This window comes from Miniopterus natalensis, chromosome 12, assembly GCF_054644295.1.
Source record: "Miniopterus natalensis isolate mMinNat1 chromosome 12, mMinNat1.hap1, whole genome shotgun sequence".
Classification (NCBI taxonomy): Eukaryota; Metazoa; Chordata; class Mammalia; order Chiroptera; family Miniopteridae; genus Miniopterus; species Miniopterus natalensis.
Window position 1 is genome coordinate 31,832,443 of NC_142092.1, and position 14,900 is coordinate 31,847,342.

At 40.9% G+C, this 14,900-nt stretch overlaps 1 pseudogene; it reads left to right on the top strand.

Moving 5' to 3' along the window:
• Positions 1–4,447: 4,447 nt before the first annotated feature.
• Positions 4,448–7,121, top strand: LOC107538091 (small ribosomal subunit protein eS26 pseudogene; annotated as a pseudogene).
• Positions 7,122–14,900: the final 7,779 nt, after the last annotated feature.

Below are 14,900 nucleotides of genomic sequence, written 5' to 3' on the forward strand. Positions count from 1 at the left end.
GATCACTTTCTGTAAACTGCTTATTTACTCTCAGGTTCATCCCTCCCTTCTTTCCTTCTACGATTTGTATCATAGATACAGGCTCTCCTACTCTTTGGCTTCCAAGTAGGTGTGTCCAAAAGGAGGCACTGGTAAGAAACTGGAGGGCAAGAATAGGGAGGAAGTCAGAGGATTCTCACCTCTCTTTTCACTTTCTTTGATGTCTCTGACAGTAGCTGTGTCTCCTCCATGGTTTTAGCTCTTATTGGAAGGCCCTGGCTTCTGGGCTGTGATAACAGCTATTCCCATTATCTCCCCTATTCCTAAAGGTGGTAGAGGAAACTTATTGTTGCTAACTTGTGGGTTGTCTTACTCCACTTGGCTTCTCAACCCTTCTGTCACTGCGTACTCAATTCCCTCCAAATTTTCACCGTGTCATAATTCCTCACTTTTAAAGACCTAGTGCAGTTACTTTATTTTCCATAAGGTTTTGTTATGGTATGAAATGTATAATATGCAGTTCTTGTTCTCAAGGAGGGTATAATTTTGACAAGGAACATAAGACATCTGTATATGAAGAAGTGACAGATGACCACATATTAAGAATCAGCCTTAATAATTTATAGCAGAAGGCCAAGGCAACTCAAAGAAAGGAGAAACCTCTCGATCCTCATGACCTTTAAGCAAAGGTGAGATAAATTGACTGTATGGTAGAATAGAATAGAGCATGCTGCAGGTAGAAGACAGGATCAAGGAGCTGAAATAAGAAATTTTTGGGAAACAAATACTTGTTCAAAATATCCATGTAAAAGTAGTATTTGAAATTACTTTCCATTCAGATGAATGATAGATATGAGCAACTAGGTGATTCTTGTGCATGCTTTGAAAAATCTTTAAACTTTGAAAAACATTTAAAGCTGTTTGAAGTGATGGCATTTTCAACCTCATGTTATGCATCTGGTCTTACTGGTTCGTAAACCTGAGCCTCACTAGAAATTACCCCGTCATTCGCAGAAAACAGGCCCTGGCACTTCAGATGCTACCAACAGACAACTGATTAAAAGCTGAGCAATGCGTGATAGTCAAAAAGCTCTTGAGCAAATATGTATTTTTCCAGTGAATAAGTGTTCATGATGGATGTATGAAGAGACTCTTTCTAAGCCAGGATGTCACTGTACTTTTGAATGGACTAAGGAAACTGAAAGAAGTTAGGAAATAGAAGATATAGTGTGAAACCAATTACTTTGATGTGGGTCGTTACGCTAGCTAATTTTCATTGTATTGCCAGGCTGTGCTCAGGCCCTGCTGGGGATCAACTTGCCTCTCTGTCCGGTGTATATTACCTTCATATAGCCAGTCAGAAGAACATTGAATTTGGGGTCATATCTGAGTTGAAGACCTCTTTGATCTTTCATGGGCTGTTTGATCATGGGTGATGAATTTAGCTTCTTTTTTTAATTATTTTTCAATTACATTTGACATACAATCTTATATTAGTTTCAGTTGCACAGCATAGTGATTAGACATTTATATACCTTACAAAGTGATCTTCCAATAAGTCTAGTACCCACCTGGCACCACACATAGTTGTTACAATATTATTGACTGTTCCCAGTGCTGTACTTTACGTCACCGTGACTGTTTTTACAACTGGCAATTTGTACTTCTTAATCCCTAGGGATTTAACTGCTTGAGTTTTGCCTTCCTCATCTGTAAATTAGAAAGAATAATGCAATCTCTTAGGAGGCTGTTGTAATTATTTAGGTGAAAGTGCTTAGTCAACTGTCTTACAAATGTAGCTATTTCTTGCTTAAACGTTTGTTAGCTGCCCCATTATAGCTAAGCTCCTGTGTTCGGCCAGGTTATAAAATCTGCTCACTGCACTTTCGCGTAGGACCTTGTGCTTATATTATAACACAGACAGGGGAGAATGACATCATTTTCTTGTTTGCTTTTTTTTTTTTTTTTTCATCTTTCAGTGGCCACTCCTAAAATTCTGGCACCTGGCCCATAGAATATTTGTACTCATTTTACATTTTACCTACATGACGTGCTTGGCTCTGCTCCAAAGGTGGAAGTTGAAATAAGTAAATGATCTTTTTATTTGCTTTATAACTAAGCTCCATTTCCTTTCTTCTCTTACATCTGAAGCCTTCATAATATATATATATACATAGCATAAAATGTACATGAACTAACAAGTCATTACTTGCAAAGTTTTTTTTTTTTTTTTTTTTTACTCCTGTCTTCAGGGCCTTATTATCAATTGGAAATCCTAAAATTTCATCTCCTAGGCAGGATCCTCATCAGGTATTCCTTGAGCCTATTCTGCTAAGCACACTAGCCACTCATTGTTAAGCCATCTGCTAAAAATCATAAACAGCTCAGGGGTCCCCCTGCAAGCTGCTCGCTTCTCCTGCCCAGAACAAGTGTTAAACTGGTCGGAAGTCACGTTATTTCCTTTGGAGGGTAATAGCCTCTCGCAGGTTATGCTCATTTTGTCACCCAACAACAGTAATAATATGTTTGACACAAGCTGCATACTAATTACTTTTTATTATTTTGGAGGTTTTATTAGCAACACTCCTCCCTTGCCCCCAGTACTCCCAAACTTCAAAATATCTAAAAATACCATCTTAACTATATCCGTGAAGACAAAATAAGGTCTAGTATACACATTTTCTATTTGTCCCTCCACCTCACCTCCACCCTCCACTTTTGCCAAATTGTTCAATCATTCACACCACAAACGCTTAAAGTTAAAGAATATCATCAGGATTTCTCAAAGAGAACTCTTGTCTTTTTAAATTTAAAGCTTTAAGGGCTCTCTTAACTCAGATGTGAGAGACAATTGAACACTTTTCCCCCTTTCCTTAAAATGCCTATATTGTTAGTTTTTTTAAACCAGTTTTCAGCTATTAGCAGCCTAGAAAACATAAGTAAATACTGAACTCCTGAATGCCAAAATTTAACTTGGAATTTGAAAGTAGATCATAAAGACACCTGAGCTGTCAAGATAAATGAAATAGCACCCATGGATCCAATTCAAACTTTTATTCTAAGCTAAACTCGATCAAGCAGTTCACAGCAGATCAGAAACAGGGAATCAGAAATGGAAATGTGGTCGCCCTCTGTCATAGTCAGCTTGGGCTGCCATAGCAAAATACCATAGACTGGAGGGCTTAAAGGACAAACCTTAATTTCTCTGGAGACTGGGAAGTCCAAGGTCAAGGTGCTGGTCAGTTGGGTTCCTGGTAAGGGCCTTCTTCCCAGCTTGTAGCTGGATGCCTTCTCACATGGCCTTTCTTCAGTGTGTGTATGCGAGGGGGGAGGGAGACAGAGAAAGAGCAAGCTCTCTGGTGTCTTTTCTTATAAGACCACTAATGCCATCATGAGGGTCCCACCCTTAAGACCTCATGTAAACCTAATCACTCCCCAAAAGCCCCATCTTTAAATACCATCACTTTGGGGGTTAGAGTTTCAACATAAACTTTAGGGGGACAAAATTCATTCCATAGCTAAAGTCAGATTCAGCAGCAACAGCCAAAAGACAAAATAGTCTCCTGATAGGGAGGGAACCAAAGAAAAACTGTTATAACATTTTATTTTTAAGAGGGACCATTTAGTTCGGGAACATATCACTCTGTGGATGCCAGTGGTTTCTGAGAGCATCATGATTACTTATGTTCTGATTCATTACCAACAGGAGGAAGGTACTTCAGTGCCCCCTGTTTAAGCAGGGAGAGTGTACTCTGTATTCTTTCAGAATTACTTTTGTCAATGTACTTAAAATACTGGAATGTCTTCAGGTTGTAATTAATCATGTGAAATATCCATTTACATTGAATGGTTTGTTTTCCCAAAACCTGACCCATCTTATGCATTAATAAACAATAAGTATTTTATAGGATCAGTCAATAGGATACTATTTTTGGAGAACAATTTTCTTTTAAGCTGAATTATGCAAGAGCTAACAAAATTTAGCGTTGATACTTCTGTCGTTGAAAATCATTCATCAGGTTTTTCGCTACCTAGCACCAAGGTTGAAAAAAATGTATCACAGTGCTTTCTTATCCAAGCATGTCCGTGCATGAGGAGTCTTATTGCCATTTAATTTAAAGGTGGTAAGACGGGCTGGGGATTCTTAAGAAGAGAGGACTTATGTTTCACTGTAATTCTTTCAGCTGGGCCCAGGAACAATGATTTCCCGATTTGTCTGCCTTTGTCTTCGTGCTTAATCGCCGTTTGCCGGACTCGTGATTGCAGCAGCCAGATTGCTCTTTGTACTGGCTGCCATACTTAGGGTGCAGTCAGCATCCATCTCCACAGTGACGCTTATCCTGCCAAAAGGCTAGGGTACTCGAAGTCAGTTGGCTGCAATTCCCTGAGTCAGTCCCTATAACAGAGATGGCCTTGCCAAGGGACCATAATAATTGTTATCACTTGGCAAAGGCTCCCCATCGTCTGGATGGCGTTTGGAAAGGTACAGTCTGCTCCTGGCTCCATCATTCTCTCTTTATGTATGGTTTTACGTCTGAGAAACCACCACTTGGCTTGCAAATCCCTTCTTTGGCCATGTTAAAGTCTTTATGGTCCGGTCTCATCTTGCTGGGGGTGCTACTCTGTTGTCTTGTTAAGGCGACACTGCAGATCTTGGATCTGAGCCAGTATGTCCTGATTTTAGAGTTGATGCCTGGATGTCATCTAACTCTTTCAGATCTGTGTTCTCCAGGAGGATGGCTCTCTGTAGTACCCCCAAATCAATAGGTACTGAATAATGCTGTGTGCAACATGCGTATCTCCCACCCACATCTAATCTATTAGCAAATACTAGTGGCTCCACCTAAAAATGTTTATCTTGATTCTCCTGACGTCTCCCCACCTCCACTGTTGTGTAGCCCAGGCTTCCAACATACGAAACATATTCCTGCTTGGGGCTTGTGCATTTGCTATAAGTTCTGGGGAATGAGGCTGTTCTTTCCCCATGACAAGTACATGCTTCATTCTCTGACTTCATTTGGAGTTCTGTGCATATGCCCTCTCATTGGAGAAGCCCTCCCTGACCACCGTATCTAAAATAAGAGCCTCTAACTCCCATGGCATATCACTTGTCTCTCTTCCCTGTGCTCATTTATTTGCTCATTAATTTTTAAATCCATCTCCCCCACTAAAAATAAAAGCTCCACTAGGGCTTGTTCACAGCTATATCTCCAGATTCTAGAACAGTGCCTGGCACCTAGTATGCCCTCATTAGATGTCTGTTGGCTAACTGACAGAATGATTCATTATCTTATTGAATCCTCGCAGCACTTCTTTTAGGTGTTGGATTCCGGTATTTCAATTTTGTAAATAAACTAAAAGCAGGCTTGATAACTCGATTAGAGAATATAGCTAGTATGGTGTTGAGTTTTTAATTTTGGTCGTTGTGCCCCTGGGTTCACTGTTCTACATATCACACTTTTAACCCCACCTAATGATGAAGAACTCCATGGCAATCTTAGTGAGTGATGGCAGGTGGCATTCCAGGACTGGACCACTGATGTTCATGGCAGGACAGAATCACTGGGTTTTACCTGACTTTACAGCTGATGACAAAATTTCTCAAGAAGCTAAGTTGTGGTCCTTCCACGTGCTGTCAATCAAGACTCCTCTGGAGTTTAGTTTTCTGTTTTCTTGGCATTCAGTTCTAAATAAACCATTCAAAAATCTGTTGATTAGTTATTGGGTTATAGTAGTTTTTACTTATTTCCTCCCTCCCAAATAGATGATCATAACAAGAACTAGAGTATATGTAGTTTGAGTCAGAAGACAAAAAAATTAATCAGATCAGACTCATTCATTCAAGGACCAGAGTCAAATAACCAGCCACAGGTCCAAGATACAGAATGTTAGATGTGAATTTTCTGGATTTTCAGCAACAAGGTCTTCATATCAATGGGTTTTGGCCCATCACAAGAATGCCTGGCTGGTGTTAGACAAGGAAGGCCCTAGCAACTAACCAAATGCTCACACTTGCCTCTTGATGCTGCCTCTTGGGCCAGAGCAAAGGCAAGGTCAGCAGCCAGACTGACTCTGATGGTGTGTGCTTCTTGAACACACTGCCCCAGCAATGGAATTCAAAAGGGCTCCATGAGTGACTGCTGGTATATGTCTCAGTGGGTTCATCTCTGAATGGACAATGCTGTCTCATAGGTTGATGCCATTTTTTTGTTTATGAGTAAATAGGGTTTTAAAGATTTCTAGCACCTGTTTTAACATAAACATCTGCAAATACAAGTCTGTTAAAACTCCAGGAAATAAGTGGTTATATGTTTTTAAAACATAGAGTACAATGAGCTCAATATGAGTCAGCATATGAGAATGTTCTTTAGGGGCAAACGTGACTTTGGAACTTGAAAACAGGAACCTACCAGGAGGTTATTTTTCCTGCAAACATCATTTTTACCATCTATTTTTAGGACACCTCTTATATACCAGGTAATGTGTTATATGCTGGCAATGCACACATATAAGAGCCAGCCAGTTCTCAAAGAGGCCAGGATCTAGGGACTTCTCTGTGTGCCAGTTTTGGGCTCTTGTGTTCCTCTTTCTTTCAGCTTTCAAGAATTCTAAAAGGATAAATAAAAATTTGACGTGAATGAAAAAGGAATTGATTAATTAGCTTGAAAGTGATTTAATGATCAATTAGAGGAAAGACACCGAGAGCATACCTTGTAGTTCATCTCCCTCCACACTTAATGAGGAAGTCTGTGCAACCAGAGAGAAGATATTAAGATTGGATAGAGTAAAGACTCTCCCTTCTTGGCCTGAAAGCAGTGAAAATATTTGCATATAGCTCTCAGGTTCTCACTTCCAAGGTGACCAAGAAAACGAGGAACAATGGTCTTGCCAAAAAAAGCTGTGGCCATGTGCAACGTATTAACTGCACCAGGTGCACCTGATGTGTGCCCAAGAACAAGGCCATTAAGAAGTTTGTCATTCAATACAGAGTGGAGGTGACAGCCATTAGGGGCATTTCCAAAGTGAGTGTCTTCCACGCCTATGTGTTTCCCAAGCTGTATGTGAAACTGCGTTACTGTGTGAGTTGTGCCATTCACTACAAGAGGGTCAGGAATCATTCTAGTGAAGCCCAGGAGGACTGAACACTCCCACCTGATTTAGACCTTTAGGTGCTGCCCAACGACCTCCACTAAAGCCCATGTAAGGAGCTAAGTCCTTAAGAACTGAAAAAAAAGTTCTCTGGAAAAAAAATAAAATGGAAATTATACTTTAAAAAAAGAAAAATAAAATATTTGCTTGTGTCTTTGTGTGTTTATTTGTTTTCCTCCAAAATTTATATATTGAAGTCAATCCCCAGTACCTCAGAATGTGACTATATTTGGAGATAAGACCTTTAAAGTGGTTATTAAGTTAAATGAGGTCATTAGGCTGGGCCCTAATGCAATATAATCAGTGTCCTTATAAAAAGAGGAGATTAGGACACAAACTGTCATAGAAGGCAAACCATGTGCAGATACAGGGAGAAGACAGCCATCTACAAGCCAAAGAAAGAAACCTCAGAAGCCCTGCCAACACCTTATCTCAGACTCCTAGACTCCAGGGCATAATAAAATACATTTCTATTGTTTAAGCCACCCAGTCTGTGATATTTTGTTATGGCAGCCCTAGCAAAGTAAAACACACACACAAATGCAAATGAAAGGACTTCATTCCTAAAGATTTTAAGAACTCAGAGTACTGCATATATGTGTCAGGGCTACTTTAGAAAGAAGTATTCTTAGGTTCCGGATCATGCTAGGCTTGCTAAACTCCATGGTAGGATGAGAATTAATCCTGACTGGCTCCCTTTATGTCCATCAAGATTTGCTTTATATATTTGGGTACTCCTATGTTGGGTGCATAAATGTTACAAAGGTCATAGCCTCTTGTTGGATTTCTCCCTTTATCCTTATGTAGTGTCCTTCTTTGTATCTTATTAAAGCCTTTGTTATAAAGTCTATTTTGTCAGATATAAGTATTGCTACTCCAGCTTTTTAAAAAATTTCCACTTGCATAACATAATTTTTTAAATTTTATCTTAACTGTTAAAAGTATAACAGATATTTCCCCTTTTCCCCCATTGACCCCTCCACCTTGCTCCCACCCCCATGACATCTTTTTTCATTCCTTTACTTTTAGTCTCTGTGTATCTTTCATTCTGAGGTGGGTCTCTTATGGACAGCATATATATGTGTCTTGTTTTTTTTATCCATTCAGCTGTCCTATGTCTCTTGATTGGAGTGTTTAGTCCTTTACATTTAAAGTGATTATTGATAAGTTTGTATTTATTGTCATTTTATTCTTTATAACTGTTTCTCTGTCTTTTCTTTCTTCCTTTTGAAGAAGTCCCTTTATCATTTCTTTTGTAATAATGGTTTGGTAGTAACAAGCTCCTTTAGCTTTTTCTTGTCTGGGAAGCTCTTTTATTTCTCCTTCAATTTTAAATGATAGTCTTGCTGGGTAAAGTAGTCTTGGTTGAAGGTCTTTGCTTTTCATTGATTTGAATATTTCATGCCAATCGCTTCTGGCCTCAAATGATTCTGTTGAGAAATCAGCTGACAGTCTTATGGGAGCTCCTGTGTAGGTAACTGTCTTTCTCTTGCTGCTTTTAAGATTCTCTCTTTGTCTTTAACCTTCGCAGTTTTAATTATGATGTGTCTTGATGTGGGCCTCTTTAAATTCTTTTTTTTGGGGGGACTCTTTGTGCTTCCTGGACTTGTGTGTCTTTTTCCTTTACCAGGTTAGGGAAGTTTTCAGTCATCATTCCTTCAAATAGGTTCTCGATACCTTTCTCTCTTTCTTCTCCTTCTGGTATACCATAATGCGAATGTTTTTACACTTCATGTTGTCCCAAAGGTTCCTTATACTATTCATATTTTTTTTAATTCTTTTTTCTTTTTACTGCTCTGATTGGGTGTCTTCTCCCATATTGTATTCAATTTCACTGATTCAATCCTCTGCTTCATTTAACCTACTGTTTATTCTTTCTAGTGTACTCTTCGTTTCAGATATTTTATTATTCATTTCTGACTTTTAAAATGATTTCTGTGTCCTTTTTCATGATGTTGTATTTCTCACTAAGTTTTTTGAGCATCCTTATAACCATTTTTTAAAAACTCTATATCTGATAAATTGCTCGCTGCCATTTCATTTAGTTTTTTGCCTGGAGATTTCTCCTGTTCTTTCATTTGGGGCATGTTTCTTTGTCTTCCCATTTTGGCTGCCTCTCTGTGTTTGTGTCTATATATTGAGTAGATCTGCTATGACTCCCAGTCTTGGTAGAGTAGCCTTATGTAATAGGTGTCCTGTGGGACCCAATGGCACAGTCTCTTTAATCACTTGAGCTGGATGCTCCAGGAATGTCCTTGTGTAGATTATGTAGACCCTCTTGTTGTAACTGAGTCTTGATTTCAATTGGCCTATTTGTGCATGGGGTCGACTCTCAGGCTGGCTTACTCTGAAGATCAATCCCCCACCACAGTGTATGCTGTTGTGCAGGTACTGACCACATGAGGCAGAATTTGCCTTATCAGGGTCTGGTGCCTGCCAAGATCTTCATTTGGATATGTCACTTGTGAAGCTAATTGGATCCTGCTCTGACGTTTTCTGAAGCTGGCCACCGGTGCGTTGGTTCTGGGGCCTCTTGGAGGGACTCTGGTGTAGGCCAGTGTCAGATGTTGCCTGTGACTGGCCCTGGGAAACCTTTTTGGAGCTACAAAGCAATCCACAGTTTGTGGCTGCCTTTGCTGGGCCTGGGTGTGTGCCAGAAGGACAAAGCTGAGCACCAAGGCTGGCTTTTACCAGCAACAGGCCCAGGGGCAGGTCAGCTAAAGTCCCAAGGCACTCAGAAGTTCACCTTTGCCTGCCTCTGCATGCCTGCCGTTTGTTAGGCTCAGTCACTTGAAGAGCCTCTGGTGGTACTCCATTTGCATGAGACAGGTTCTCAGTGAGTCACCAGGTAGGGGCCAGTAGTATTCACCAGACTGATACAGATTCAAACTTGGTACCAGTGCTGGGTCTGAGGCTACTCAGCAAATGTCCCCATGTATACCAAGTTTAACTGCCACCCACTGGGCACTCACACACCTTTGTTGTGGGTCAGGATCTCAGGGAGTCATCAAGGGAAGGCCATCAGGGTTTATCAGGCCCAAACAGACCAAGATTTGGCTGTGTGAAGGGAGGGCTCTACTTTGGTTGGGCATGCAAGGGAAAAATGACCCCCATCCTACAGCCAAATAACTAAGTGTGTCCAAGATTCTTCCAGGAGCCCAATCTCAGCAGAGCAGGGTCACTGGGAGGTGGGAAGATGGGGCTAGTGGATCTCCTGTGATGGAGAGGTGCCAGTCAGGCTTGGGGAAGGTGAGAGGATTGGCCACCACTCCAGAGCCACACAACTCAATCTGTCCCAGATTCTGCTCAGACCTTGGCAGGGCAGAGCTAGCAGGAGTCGAAAGAGTGGAGCCACCAATAGTCTGGAGAGTGAGGCTATCAGATCTCCCATGAGGGGAGACACCAGTCAGGTTTTCAGGAAGGTGAGGGAGTGGCCCCATCCCATATCACACCTCTCAGCCACTGACATCTCCTGAGTCTGTGGAGACCTCTACACCCTGGCCCAGGCAGGCAGCTGACTCTTCAGCAGGGGACACACTCCACAAGGTGGGGCAACAGGGAGTCCAGAGCATGGGGCCACTGCATTTCCCTAAGCTGATGCCTTATGGAGGGATGCACTCTATTTAAGAAGGATAGCATCTATGGTATGGAAAAGTGACTCATCACAGGGAGCACAGGGATTCTGGCAGCTGTCCTTTTAGCTCTCTCCCCAGAGCCACAAACTCCAGTCTCTCCTCGCATGACTGTAGTCTGCTTTGCTCTCCCCCTGCCAGAGCCCAGGGTGAGTGGCTGCAAATGAGATATTGTGCAGTGGTCCTGTAAGAGGTCCCCTGAGTCTCTAGCAGACTCCTGTCTCTCAGTGGCAGACAGAAACCCCATCAGTTTTCATAGCCAGATATATGTGTGTCTCTTTCTGGCTCTGGTGCTTTAGGCTGGGGATCCAGTTTAGAACTGAGACCTCACTCTTCTCAAGTGGAGCTTTTGCAGCTGAGATATCCCTCTGGAATCTCAGCCACCACCTGTGGTGGCCAGCCCTTTCCATATCTCCTTCCTTCCTACCAGTCTCGATGTGACTTCTTCCATAAATCCTTGGTTATAAGACTTCTCTTCCGCTATTCTTGAGTTGGTAATTCAGACTGATTATTCTATATTGTTGTAATTTCAGTTTGGCTCCAGGAGGAGGTGAGTATAGCTACCACTTACTCTGCCACCATCTTGGATCGAAAGACCTGCTTTATGATTCTACTAACTCATTCACTCCGTGAACATTTTTCAAGCCCCTGCTATGTACCAGCATTGAACTAGAGAAGATACAAGAATGATTGACACAAGGATCTGTCCTCAAGGAACTAGTTATGGATGGTGATTGCTACACTGTGAGAAGTCTTATGATGAATGTATGAACAGGGCACCTAACCAATCAGAGTGGTGGTTCCAGTTCATATTCCTACAATCAATGGACTACAGCTGGTATTTTTCTTACTTATTTCTCCTAAAGTCCTCTTTTTTTATATTGATCTTCTTCAGTTTTGTTTTGTTTTGTTTTGTTTTCTGTATGACTAAGCATTGGATATTAACACAGGATCTGTAGTAGTTCATTAGGCTCCCAGGAAGTCATTCAGAGAACATGATGCAATAAATCAGACTTTGTGTTAACTCTGACCTGGAACATTATCATCTATCTGACTCAGTTCCAGAAAAGAGAACCACCTTCTGTGACCTCTTACCCCATGTTTCAAGCCATAAATAGGTGCTGGGGCCCTGCCAAGTTGGGTCAGTGTGGTTCATAAGGGACTGTCAGTTTCTCACAAACATTATACAGCTACAGAATTACTATGCCACCCAAGGTGATTCATAAAATCTGCACTTCTTAAAAAGGAAATGTTAGAAATCTCATCTCCTGGCTGTCACTGTAATGCAATTATGAGCTCCAGTTCTCAGTTGACTGCCCAGATGAGTCCTCGAGGAACCAAAGGAAAAATCTGATAAACTTTACACTTTGATTTGCCCAAGACAAGTATTAGAAAGCAGCCAGAGTAGAAGTTTTAGATTATATTTTTAATCCAGGATTGTGACAAAATATAAATGATGTTTGATATCTACTTGTATTTTGTATTTATTTGTATTCAGGGTTCTTCAAAGAAAGAGACAGAGAAGGAGTGGGGAGTTATTTAAAGAATTGGCTTATACAATTATGAAGGGTGTCAAATAAAAAACCTGCAGGGTAGGCCAGAAGGCTGGAAACTCAGGAAGGGTTTCTATGAAGCAGAATTCCTCTTCTATGGGAAACTTCAGTCTTCCCTCTTAAGGCCCTCAAGTGATTAGATGAGACCCATCCAAAGTATAGGGAGTGATGTGCTTTGCTAAAAGTAAACTAATTGTAAATGTTAATCATATCTATAAAATACCTTCTTAGCAACATCTAGGCTAGTGTTTGACCAAATACTGGACACCATAGCTTAGCCAAGTTGACAGAAAATTAACCGTCACACTAATTTTTAACTAAAAGAAGTAATCTGAATTCTTCATCATGTTATTGAATAAGAATCTCAATGAAGGTAATTATTATTTCCAAAAAATATCTAAACTTCATATACATCTCTCTTAGTATGATTTCAGTCTCAGGGTTTTGATCCACTGCCTCACAAGGCACGCAAGTTCATCTTTAAAAAATTCTCATAGTTGACAAGCCCTTGCTTGAATTGACTTAGTCCCAATCCCTCTCCACATAACTGTTATGCCTTAAGTGCAGTTCTACCCTCTAGAACAACATTGAAGCAGGAAGAATACCAATTTGTCTTAAATAATGTCCAACATGTGTTCTATGGGATGTTCATTTTGTGTGGGGGTTAAAGAAGGCTCTATGGTCAAATAAGGTTGGGGAACATTGCTTATAAACTCTTCCTTTGGAAGACGTATATGACTCACATGAAAGGCTTTGAGATTCTACTGCAAAGAAACCAGCTAAATTAGCATTTCCCATATACCTGACCTTTCTTCTTTTCAATACCATCCTACAGAATATAAATTGAAAAGTTCTGCAATACTCTCTGACATCATCCATGTCCAGCCTTTGGTTTTAGATGCTCTGTCCCCCTGGTTGCTCTGCCTCGTGGTTGTTGTATCAGAGCTCTGTTGTGGAACATACCACCCCAGTCCTTAGTGGCTTAAAATAATAGCCATTTATTATTTTACCCAAGTCTACAGTTCACTGGGTGATTGTGATAATCTTATGTATCTGCGGTGATGAGAGGCTGACCTAGCCTAGCCTTGGCTAGGATGACTCAGCTTTATTCCACATGCCTCTCATATCCTTCCAGCTGTCTCTCCTGGGATATTCTCATTGCGGTGGCAGAGATTGAAGAGAGAAAATGGAAGCATGCAAGAAAACACTTTTCCAAGTCTCTGATTGCGTCGAGTTTGCTAAAATTCTGTTGGCCAAAACAAGTCCCTTGGGAGAGTTTCAAATGGTAGGGTACTACAAAGTTATAGGGCAAAAGGCAATGATATGGGTAGCCATTAATGGAGGCCATTGATTATATTCGTCTAATGAAACTGTCAAGTGAAAATCTGAGAAATGGTGTCAAGATAACTGCATCAGGATTGCCGGGAGGAGCGTAATAAAATTACAGGTCCTCAAATCCCCACCTTTCAGAGATGCTGGAGTGGGATTGGGTACCATAGTTTAAAACCTCTTCAAGTAATACTGACGATGGGAAGATGAGCCAGGTCCGGAAATCCCCAAGCCTAGATCCCTTTTCTGTTTAACAATATTAATTAAGTTCCTATAATATAATGATAAATGCCACAAGGGATATAGAAAGAAGTTTAGGTTGAAGATGTTGGTGCTTCTTCCCAATGAGCTTCCAGTCTCAGGCAAGTAAGAAGAATGTGTGATAAGTTATATAGCAGCAGGTCAGCTTTTAGCCCTATACCTGCCATGATTCTTCCCTGGCCTTAAATCTTGGGATCCCTGCAATTCCATCATTTCATCAAACTGACCAACACACTTCATTTTGTGTGTGCCATGCTCTCAGTCAGGGGCAGCAGTGAGAGACAGACTGAGCCAAGGATGTGCAAATTTAGCCAAACTTAAAAAGGGCTGGGAATAGGTGATTTCTTCCCAGTAGTCCAAGGATGCCAGGGGGGAGGGGGACTGTCAATGGAGTTATTATTGCGAAAGTGTATTAGTACCAAGCAGTATCTACAGACTGAATAAAATAATCTCTCTCAAATATACATACAACTGTTTGCACCAAAGATGGTTATTTACATACTCTTATGATTAGTAACAGATAGGCATTACTGAAGTCATCATATACAATTATTTGTGTGTCTATGTGTATTTATATATAATCTCAGTCACTAGAGAGTGAGTATAGAACTAATCAATATCTTGTGGAAGTTTATATAATTTTTACATTCAAAAGTTGGAAAGTGTATCAGTCTGCTCTTGCTGCCATAACAAAATACCACACATTGGGTGGCTTAAACAACAGATATTTATTTTCTCACAGTTCTGGAGGCTGGAAGTCCTTTGTCAAGGTGCCAGCAGGGTTGGTGTCTGGTGAGTGTCCTCTTCCTGGCTTGTCTTTCTCAGTGTCCTCGAATGGCCTTTTCTCTGTGTGAGTGCAGAGAGCTCTGGTGACTCTTCCTCCTCTTATGAGAACACCAGGCCATCACATTAAGGCCCCACCCTTTTGACCCCATTTAACCTTCGTTACCTCTTCAAAGGCCCTATCTCCAAAAACAGTCACACTGAGGATTCAGGC